We start from the raw sequence: 12,158 nt of genomic DNA, 5'->3' as shown, positions 1-12,158 counted from the left end.
ATCGCATTATTGAATGCTCTTGTCTTGTTACTGCTGTTTGATTGGAGATTTATTGCACTTGCAGGTTTCCATTATACTTGCCAATGCTGTAAACTGGTATCCACCAATGCCCATGAAAGTCAGGAACTCAGTTGTGTAGGATTAGTAGCAGGTAAGATAGCGTCAATGACTGATGAAGGAAATAACTCGATATAAGCTTTCTGCCACCTACTTACATATTCTAGTGTAACTTTTTTATATACTATTACAAACACAACATACTGTAGCTTTTTATAATTTTCGTTTAAAAATAATCTATCTGGAGAAAAACATAAAGTTTCCTCAGTTACTGCAGTAAGTGGTTTCATTATTATAGAAATACTTACAGTAACAAAGATACTGAGGATATCTCACAGAATTATTCATACATAACTGGCATGTTTTAGAAAGAAAACAAAAAGGGTGTATCCAAAGCATACCCTTTACTAATGGATCTCCAGTCCACACTTTCTCTCACACAGAGAATCAATCATACTTGAAATTATGAGATCTATATATGTTGATAGAAGTTGTTCTTTCTCAGAGGAAAAGCACTGTTGCCTTTAAAAGCAGTTAGTTTTACCATGGAGCTGACTCAACAAACAAAGCTGTCTGTATTTACCATCATCAAACCAAGGCAGAGCCCTGCTGTTCATTTCTGATAGGCATCAGTAGAGCTCCACAAGTGGAACGACCGCAGACTGCTGCTTCAGCTGGCATCTAAATTCACCCTCCAATCTGTTTCTGGGCGTAACCTGGAGGTAGACGGCCCTCATTCCCTTTGCAAGCTTGCTCCTCATGGGCATCCAAGCATGCCTTCTTACTGTCCCACCAAGCTGGGACAAGGCCCTTTCTGCTCTCCTTAAGGAAGTCCTATAAATGACATAATGGCAGAAGCTTATAAGTGACATGGTGGCAGTTATTCATTATCATTGTTTTTAAGCTAGTTTAAGACCAAAGGCAGAACTTGCACCCATCTTAAAGGTGTGCATTTACAACATGGGAGGCAGCCATGAAGCCCAATGTGTAGAGTCTGTCTATTTATTTGGATGAGAATAAAGTTTTATGCTCCTTTTGTAAGAGAAATTATTTTCCATCTCCATTACATGCTGTAATTTTAATTTTTGTTCAGTTGTTGAGTACATAATGAGCTTGAAAAATCAGTTTTCTCTAGAAAAAAATCGGAGTTGTTCAGTGTGAGAATACCATGAGGGATAAATTTTATAAATAACCCATAATGTCAGTGGAAACCAGGTCAATATGTAAACAATCCCATTTTGTTTCAAATAACACAAAAGTTAAACCTTACAATATGCAACAGTACTATGAGAGCAAGGTCATAAATACATTATGAATGGGTACATTTGAAAATTCACCTTTCTTTGCAGGCTGGATGAGTTTTAACTTTTCTGGTACATGCCTTGATAATAGAAAAATCAGAAAACAAAATTACAAATGCTAAAGTTTTTATCTCCTACTTTATGCCTACTTGAAAATAATCCAGTTGATTAAAAAAGCAAACAAACAAACAAACAAAACCCCAGATACTCACAGCTTTCAACTTGAGGGTTTATTTTTACAATTTCTATATTAAATATCATTGTGAAGAACTTCAGTTTTCATGGTGTGTGCTTGCAGCTTGATGTTACCAACACTGGATCTTTGGGATTCTCAGAAAGCTTTTTATGTAATTTGCAGAAAACAATAGTTTAATCAAAACACGACATGTGGAATAAGGAGAGTTCTTCAGTAGACCTCATATTGAGCTGAGGTACAAGAGATCATTATATGCTTAGTTTTGTTATATGGAAAAATATAAAATAAAACAAGGTAAACTTTCTTCTTGCTTTAGAAAGGCCATTTCAATAAGGGATAAATCCAGAATGAAATCATCTGGGGGATATAATTGAAGATTGAAATTTTTAATTAAATTGATTCACAAAATTTTAAGAGGCATCCAAAAAATGTCACAGTAATGAAATAAAACAAGATATAGTCTTAAAACAATAAACCAAGATTAAATCGGAAGCAAACCCAGCTATAATCAAATCTAAAAAAGAAATACAAACAAAAGGAAGAAGATGTTTATAGCAATAAAGATTAATGTTAAGAAGTCAGAAAATTGATAAACTTTCTAGAAAAACATAAGGACATCTATAGACAGATTTAAGGATAAAGAATATTTCAAAGAGCATGAAGAAAAAAAACAAATTAAGCCAATTGTATTGATCACAGCTTTTCTTGATTAGGGGGTTCATCTCTTGACTGATAAATCAAATCTATGTGACAAGTGGAAACATTCAGAAATAGATATTTTGATAGAAGATGTCAGATGACTACTTCATTCATACTGTATGATGAACTATTTTTTATTGCATTAGTAACTTTGGGAGGTTTTAACAGCAGTTATAGGAGCTAAAATTTTAAAATGAGGATTCTCAGATAACTTGAAAACTTGAACTTAAATAGTTTAGGAAAAATCCTGCGTTAACAGTAGTTAATATTAAAAAAAGACAAATGGAATGATCAAACTAATTATGTATATCAGCTTGTCATAAAGCCTGAAGAAAAGAGTGGACAAACTGATAAAATACCATATTAATAAATATTTAAAGGAAAGTAATGTAATACAGATAAATAAGCATGAGTTTATGGAAAACAGATCTTGTCAGACCAGCTTTATACCTTCCTATTGCTGAAAATAAAACCAATCATCTACAGAGAAAAAGGACAAACAGCAAGCTGTGGATACAGGACCAAGGCTGAGGCCTTGGATCAGTTGTTGCTGTTACCCTGATGCATGCAAGATGCCTACCCAAGTAGGAGATCCCCCTAGAGTAGTCAGACTAAAGGAGAAACTTTTAAAATATTAGGCCCATACAGGATCTCAAAGTGATATATACATTTTGCCTCTATTTCCCCTCAACTTTCCCAGTTCAGGAAGGAGGCTGGGACTTTTCTCAGGTGTCTGGAAATGGTCACATTTTTTGGGGGAAAGGGGTCGTTGATAAGAGGTTTTAATAGTATGAATGGACTGTTCTTTGCGAGATTGATTCAGCACCAAGAAATAATCCTGGCCATGCTCAGTTTGTGCGGGTCGAGGCAGTCAGGGTGCCTGTATTTGTCACTGTTGCCATCTCACACAGGAATTCTCTGTGTAGCCCAGAAGTTAGCGATTATGGTGGTTGCTAGCAGCCTAAGATGTCATGGAAAAGCCACAAGAACAGCTGGCAGACTGGAAGGGGTTTTAGAGTCCAAGAAGTCCTCCACTGTGTCTGAAAGCTTAGCAAAAATTAAGGTGTGATTTGATAACCTCTTGTAAGTGCCTACAGAGGAAACAGGAGTTTGGTAGTGGAGAATAGATGTCCCATGGTTACAAACTGATGTTAAATAGTTCAGACTAAAGAAAAAAAAAGACACCATTTTTCAACTACAAGAGTTATAATAATGACTTCATACAAAAAGGCAATTAAGCCAATATAACTACAGAGGAAGTCAGAACAGATGTGTTAGAGCTGCTGATTGTGATTCAGCTCACAGGTGTGATACAGAGGCTGTTACTATCACCACAGGTTATATGCCATGAACAGCTGTACAAATATTGCTGAGAACAATCTATTATTTTGAGACACCATTAGCTGCACAGGCTTTTGCACCTACTCACCAGCTGGGAGGCATAAGAACTTGCTTGGGGATAAAATTCAGATCATGCTATTGCTAATTTCAAAGATGGAATTTCACTAAGAGACAACAACCTGGGAGCAAGTAGAAGGATACAATTACCCCATACCTTCAGGTATTTTACTGAGGGATTGTACCATGGCAGGCACTGACTATACATTGTGTTACTGTCATCTAGCTGAGGGGAATGTCTGACAGAGCTAACTTAATTATTCCATTGACGGTCTAGGAAGCAGAGACTTCTAACAACGCACTCTGAACTGCACCAAATGTAGGTGCCTACAGTAGGCGGCACAAATATCTTCCATTGTGGGCAGCTGTTTGCACCAAGTGAAAATGAAAAGAAAAAAAGAGGTGTATCACCCCAGCTTGTTCAAGGAACATGCATGAGCACTGTGCCTAACTCACACTGGAAGTCAACAATGAGTAGATATCTTAATGCATAAATGGCACTAAGCACCTAAACACCTTTGACTTACAGAGGAGTCAAGCAAGGATGCACTGCCTGACTGTGGAATTCTGTGCTCCAAGTACCTCACTTCTCTGCAAATCCCAAATTTAGGACTAGGACTACTGTGCAGGCCACAGAAGTAGCTGCATTTCTGACCACAACTGTTTTGTGCCCTACGTTCCCTTGGGCTATTTAGAGCTGTTAGTGTGTCTCAGGAGAGCTGAGCTACACTAGCATATACATATATATATGCATTCTGATCTATTCCTCTGATTTAGAGCCTTTACAATACATTTGTGCTACAAGTATGTAAGACCAAACATTTAAAGCTGAAAATGTCAAATGCCCTTAAATACAAAAAAGGTAAAAAGTAAGGGAAGTCTTATAGTCCTGTTGAGGATAGTCAAGACAGGTGCTAAGCTTATGTTTCTAAACAGCTTCTCTAATCGTCTTAAGCAAATACAAGTTTTATTCCTTTGATGTACAGATGTAACTCCCACTGGTGCTAACAAGAATTATGTGTACAATTCAACAGAATAAACCCTATAATTTTAGCGGCATTTTGAGGGGGACTTAAAAGAAAACAGCTAATGTCTGTGAAAGTTTGAAAATTTGAATAGCAATCAATATTTGTAATGATCTTGAATTTTGTAATATATGACAAGAATTTTAGTGTGCAGAAGTCCAATACACAGGTGTCCAATCGAACTATAGTAGTCTAAAAAGACAAAAAATAAGAACATAAACACATTCCAGACTTATTGAAGTGCAGCCATAAAAATGGAAGTGATTCAATTTTTATTATTTGTAAAAAACTATAAAAGATAAAAAATGTGAGATTTTGATCGGAATCTTCTTTGATACAAAAAGAATCCCTATTAAGCCCTTGGTGAACCAAAAAGAGAAAAAGCAAGTCAGACAGTTAGAAAGACAGAGACTAAATTTTAGATTTCCATTGCATTTCTAAATCTTTTAGGTGTACAATTTTGATTTATTGTGGGCTCAGTAATATATGCATAATGATTACACAAGAAGTCATTTCCAAACTTGGACTGCACATCAGAACAAAAGCTGAGCAAAGGCACTGTGCTCTCCCCTTCTTGCTGCAGCAATGGTCCATGCTGGGATTATAGAGTTTGCTAGGAAACAGAACCACAGTATGTCTGGTACCCAACCTGTAGGATTAATACCTCGTTAATATTGCTGGTACCTGGGTGGACTTGCTTGGTGGGTGTACCGGAGCCATTCAAAATTGACAAGCCTGGTAACGATTTGAGGAGGTGAATCCCTAGCTTTAGGTATCTGGAGTACTGATGTCGGCACCTGTCTAGTTTTCTACAGTCTCCTAAGTGTTACTAGAACAATCCTGGAGAGAAATTAATCTCATCCCACAGTAAATGTCTAAAACTGACCAGATTAATTGGTCATAAAATTTGTCCATTTTATTTTTGTGAGTGTACAGAGTAGGAGCTAAGTAGCTCAGACATGCATCTAAAGCAAGGTGAGAAGACTCCCACACCCAGTTTATCCACTGATACAGAAGTTGTTCTGACCTCCAGTGACAGAGACTCTAATAACCACTTTAATTAATGCATTACTGAGTTCATTATAATTTGAAAAGCATTTATTAATGATTATCTGTAAATTAAGCCAAATATTTTTATACAGTTTATCATAAACAAATAGAACAGATAGTCATCTTCCTATTCTGAATCTTTTCTTTACATACTTGAAGAAAGACACATCTGACTTTGCTTTTGTCTTCTTCAGGTTAAACCAATCCAGTATTTTTGATACTTATCTGCAGGTCAGGTTTTCTGCAACTCTGCTCATCCCAAACAATGTCCATTTGATCAAAGATTTTTTTGCTGAAGCATTCAAGGATGGCTGTAATATTCTAGCTAAGACCTTATCACAGTAATGCAGACTACTTCAGATGCCATAGGCATGGAATTTTTTCTGCATGGAATTTGCTTTCTTTTCCCCTCTCCTTTTTGTTGTTGCTGTTGTTTGTTTTTTGTTCCCCAACAGCGTAAGATTACTCATCCTTGTTCTCTTTGTGATTCAGGTTATTTTCCAGGTCTTTTTCAGCCAATGACCTAACTTGCTTATTCCTGCCTGTATACAATAACTTGCCCTAGAAAAATAGCATGTTTCTTTTTTCTTTTTCCTGACCCTATCTAAAACCTGCCAAGATTTCTTTGACTTTCATGCTAATAATTACAATTTTCTTGCCTTGGTGACCCTTCATACTTAATGGTTCTTCTGTTTGCTTCTCTGCGTCACTTATGCAAACATTGCATAGTTTTCTACCCTGCAGAGACCCTTTGGAGGGTGGAAAATGCTCAGCTTTCCATTTACCTGTGGCATTTTTACCTAAATCAAGCTTTTCCAGTTTCCTTCTAGGAAACACACGAGAGTCTGTGTTGAAAACCATACTGGAACTGTGAAATGACATCTGCTGTTTCTCCTCCATCCATAAGACCTTTGCCTCTTGTAGGAGGAATTGAAGCTGGTTTGTCATGATTCATCCCTGACACACAAAGGTTGGTGGTTATTCATCCTTCTGCTTTACTCGATGTGTTCACAGTTTGATTGCTTATCGGCTCCATGTGTTTTTCAGAAGCGGAAGTTAGGATATCTGCAATTTTCTGGCACCTCCTTTATAAAGCAGCACACCACTTTTGCCTGTTGCTATTTTTTCATATCCATCTGTCACAACTTCTCAGAAGAAACTTAACACTGAGCTTTTTTTTTAATGAATTCTTTCAGTGCTCTGGAAAAAAAATTTGTCAGAGGAAGGCAGTTTGAAAACATCTGATTAAGTCAAGCATCAGTTTGTTACTTGCTGTACCAGGCTGAAGCCTTGATCCTTCATGCCTGATATTAATTATGATAGCACCTGATAGCAAATGGGCTTTTTTAGAGAAGGTGAAAAAAGTAATTAAGTGTTTAGAAATGTTCAGTATCATATGTCAATCACTTTCAGTCTCTGCAGGGGCAAACTAGCCATCTCTCTTGTTTTAATCTTACCTCTGGAAATCTTGCTTATAAGTGGTTGCCTGTTGCAGTTCTTTTCCTCCGCGTGTTTCCTCTTGTGACTTTGTTTTTCTAACCCAGACTTTAATTGCAGTGCTGTGTTTTCACTTGCATCCTCAGTAGTTTGGCCTGGTGTCCATTTTCTATGCAGTACTTTTTTGTGCTTAAAATGCTAATGAGATATTTCATCATACTTACAGTTTCTCAGCTGTGTTGCTACTCTGTTTTACACCTTCTCCTCACACAAGCCATTTGAAATGATCTTTCCTTCCAATCCTCTGGAATTGAAGTCTGACTTTCTGAAAGCTGTGTTTTCATTCTGCTTTTATTTGTGCACTTTGTTTGAAGGGTCATGAAGATACAATGTCATGTTCACGCACACCCAAGTTATTTTTCATCTTGGTTGACATAATATGTAGAATTTCTCCCTTACAAATGTCCTACAGTTTTGCTACTAACTGGAAGAACTTGCAGGGCAGGCAGTGTCTCACTATGTTCATTTTTCATAAGTAGTTTCTGTTATTAAACATTTCTACTGATGACTGCTCATTTAAGGGTTTTAAAGGGTCAGAATGACATCACCTACTCTGGCTTACAATTGCAACAAATGTTTCTGCTTGAGATTGTTCACTGGCTAATTTTATATTTTGTGAGACTTTGCCACTTTAATATCTTCTGTTTCTAGGCCTCTCTATTTGCATAGTGCCATTTACAAGTCTCAGGCTGAGGATTCAATCTTTTGAGACATTCTGCAAGCATCTGCAAAGATAATACCCCCCCGCCATCATTCTCACATGCTTTCACGATAAACTTAATTCTACCCAATTCATTTGCTTTGCCTGTGATCCCATTTTGTCTCTAACTACTTGTTCAGCACAGTGAACATGTGCATATGTGTATATGTGTGTATGCCTGCACTCACTGAACTTAGAGGATTATTTTGCATCCTAAGGAGGCTAAATAATAACAGATAAAGGAGTGTTTGTCTGATTCCTAGAACTACAAGTGACAACCAAGCTGCCTATAATGTGTAGATTTAAAAATTTCTGGGCACAGCAGGCAGATCCATGAGAACAGCAACCTCAAAAATACTTCAAATATGCCCTGTTATGGAAATAAAGAAAAAGTTACCTTAGCACATGTAAGCAGAGACATCATAAAAAACCATGAGATGAATAATCTTAATAAAACCTGTTTGAAATTTAATTTTTAAAAGCATTTAATTTTTCTCCTTCCTTACCATGCATCTCTTTGGTCATGTCTTTACTTCAGGGGTCTTGGAATTGGAACTAGACTGGCTGAGTTACTTTGGCTCATGTTTCATATAAGTCCATATTTAAGCATCTTATCCATGTGAGACATATAAAAAGAAAACATATACAGGATTCAGAGGCCTGAGAAAAGTGAGTTGGTTTTCCATCCCAGAATTAAAATACTGAGGAATTATAATTTCAATCTACATTAAAAGCAAACTATACTATTTAACCCCGTGTGTCCTTAAAATCCTGATTCAATGAGGCTTTTAAACACCTGCTCTAAGTATGTTCACAATTGCTTTATTGGATCAGGTCCTAATTCACTCAAAACCATAAATGGACCTTATTAAAAGTCAACAAGCTTGTGGTCTGTGGCTTACTTTCAAGTTATTTCATTTGAAGCACAGGGATCCGATTAATTCTGATGGAGCTGTTCTACAGATATTAAATTTACATATTAAGTACTAAATTGAGGCCAAATTGAGGTTTACTGGTGGTCTAAAGGCTTCCGATTCTATACCTGTCTGCAGCACAAAACTATTTTTGTGGAATATTTTCCTGTTATTAGACAATGCTATAAATTACAGAGGTATCACTCTTTTCACCTAGCATTCATTCATAAATACATGCTTCTTTCTTATAGCACCAGCACATAGTCAAGGCATGATTTTCAAATATAAATAATGAAATACTAATGAAATACGTTAGAGTAAACAAATGATAATATTTATCCACTGGGAATATTATGTACTGAAATAATTTTTATTATTTATACTGAATAATTTTTGGAATGCTTTAGCTGAGTCTTGTTAAGATGAAGGTTGGTTCTATTTTATAAGATCACTGTGGAGTTCCTTATTAAACTGTCACTCAGAGAGTAGAAGAGTGGAAAACCCATTACAGTGTTAATTAGGTCTGTAGTAGTTTTCAGACTGGTGACAGCTGCCCGTATGTGGCCTAGCATATATATTAACCACATGACAATGCTACCTCTGTTGGGGTAGAAGACTTTGCACAGTCATGACAAAAGGGAAAAGGATGTTGCTTTGCCCCTTAGAGGGCAGTATCACAATCCAGGAAAAAGCTTCAAAGGTTAGATTTATTTTCTTGCAAAATATGTGTAATGGCAAAACTTGCTGTGGCTTCATTTCGTTTTTCTCTTTTTTAATTTCTTGCTTACCTAGGGGTAGGTGCTTTGCACAAACACGTAGTTATGTTCCTCTAGGTACAAATGTTACTGAGAAAAAATTAGATCAATTAATGCCAGAGAACTATATTGTTCCAAACCCTTATGTTTCTTGCATGACCTTAGCCACAGAATTTCAGGAAATAATTCCATGATAAAATAGGTAGCTGCATTTCTGGGTTTAGGTGATAGGTAGCCCCTCATATCTCTTGGTATTTTTCAGTTCTTAATTACTTTCAGTTTCAGAAAATGAGGGTGAGACAGAAAGTCCTAATGTGCCCCTCTGACATGGAGACTAATCAAATTTTCAAAAGTGATCTTGAAAGCTATGTCCCTGGTCTTTCAATCAGACCTGTCTTATACACATCTGTTACTGTGAAGCAAACTAAGGTACAATATTCCGAGGTTTAGCCACTCTAGAGCAAATTCATGTAGGCCTACACTGGCCTGTGGTAAACGTGTAGTAGGAAACCCCACCTCCATTGATAGGAACATCTTTGGAAAGGTTGATGAATTCTTTCAAACTGCCTCAAATTTATTCAAAGCTGTTATTGCTTAGTAGCTAATACTCCTTATAATCCCTAAAAATCCATATCCTCACCAGTAAAACTTATTCATGTAGCCAGCATGCCAAGTCACATTTGAAAAGCAGAACATTCTTTGCTAAGTCAGTAAAGCATGTCTTAAATAGTGTCTCAAAACTAGATACAGGAAGTCAGATCAGGCCCACCAAAAGCAATACTATTGCCTCCTGAACCCCAAGAGATTTTTCTTTTCTTCTACTTTCAGAGGAAAACTACTGTCTCTTTTTGCTCCAGCATTGCACTGGGAGATACTGTTCAGCAGTGTGTCAAACAGATGTGGTACACAACTTGAATCATTCATTAAGCAAGTATTTGTGGGCTGACACTAACACCTATGCTTGGGGAGTATGCTAAGTATCTGTTCCTATGCACATTGCTGTTTCTATGCCTTAAAAAGAAGACCAGTCCAAACAAGAACCTGCCATGAATCCACTGAAGTCAGTGAACAGCCTCCTCCTGCACTGGACAGGCTTTGTGCCTGGGACTCATGCTGTGCCCTGCTGAGAAAAATGACCTAATGCACTTTTCCCCATATCTGACTTTGATGACACCCTGATGTTATTTTCCCCATGTTTCCATTCCAATCTTGCTTTCTTCTACGTACCTTATTTCATAATATTTTCTGTCATATTTTTAAAATTCATCATTTAATATTGGAAATTATGTAGAGCTTTTTGACATTTAAAAAATCATGGATGGCTCAGCAGAAATAAGCAAAGTCTGCCAGTCAGAAGACAGGCCACAATTAGGGTGCAGTCAAAACTTCTCCCATGCATATAAATCACTCCATCTCCCAAAGTCAGAAAGAACAGGTGGATGAGGCACTAGTATCATAAAGTGCTGTTGACTAAAAAAAGCAGCAGTAATTGGGAAAGGAAAAATCTTTCTGCTCTTCACTTCTCTGTTTGCAAGCAGAGAAGGACTTGCAGGTGATGTGATGATTGGAGGCCATCTTGGGCATAGCAATCATGAAATGATGAAGCTTTTGATTCTTGGAGAATTAAGGAGGGGAAACGGCAGAACTGCCACCTTGAAATTCCGGAGGGCAGACTTCAGTCTGTTTAGGAGACTGGTTGACAGAGTCCCTTGAGAGGCAGTCCTGAAGGACAAAGAAGTCCAAGAAGGCTGGATGCTCTTCAAGAAGGAAATCTTAAAGGTGCAGGAGCAGGCTGTCCCCATGTGCGGAAAGAGAGCCAGTGGGGAAGAAGACTGGCGTGGCTGAACAGAGAGCTTAGGCTGGAACTCGGGAAAAAAAGGAGAGTTTATGACCAGTGGAAGAAGGGGCAGGCAACTCAGGAGGACTATAAGGACCTTGTGATGTTATGCAGAGAAAAAATTAGGAGGGCCAAAGCCCGGCTAGAACTTAATCTGGCTGTTGCTGTAAAAGACAATAAAAAAATGTTTCTATAAATACATTAGCAATAAGGAGAATCTCCATTCCTTATTGGATCCAGGGGGAAACATAGTGATAAAGGATGAAGAAAACTATGAGGTAGTTAATGCCTTCTTTGCCTCAGTCTTTAATAGTCAGACCAGTTGTCCTTTGGGTACCCAGCCCACTGAGCTGGAACACAGGGATGGGGAGCAGAATGAAGCCCCCATAATCCAAGGGGGAATGTTTAGTGACCTGCTACATGACTTAGACACACACAAGTCTATGGGGCTGGATGGGATCCACCCAAGGGTACCAAGCCACTTTCTATCATTTACCAGCAGCCCTGGCTAATCGAGGAGGTCCCAGCTGGCTGGTCTTTAATGGCCCGATGAGTTATCCCCAGGGTACCCAGCCTCCCGAGCTGGAAGATGGGGACGATGAGTGGAATAAACCCCCCACAATCCAGGAGGAAGCAGTCTTTGACCTGCTATGCCACCTGGACATCCACAAGTCTATGGGGCCGGATGGGATCCACCCAAGAGTGCTGAAGGAGCTGGCAGAGGAGCTG

The sequence above is a fragment of the Egretta garzetta genome, unplaced genomic scaffold, assembly GCF_000687185.1.
Source record: "Egretta garzetta isolate BGI_Z169 unplaced genomic scaffold, ASM68718v1 scaffold248, whole genome shotgun sequence".
NCBI classification, from domain to species: domain Eukaryota; kingdom Metazoa; phylum Chordata; class Aves; order Pelecaniformes; family Ardeidae; genus Egretta; species Egretta garzetta.
Note: the sequence above shows the minus strand (reverse complement) of the source record.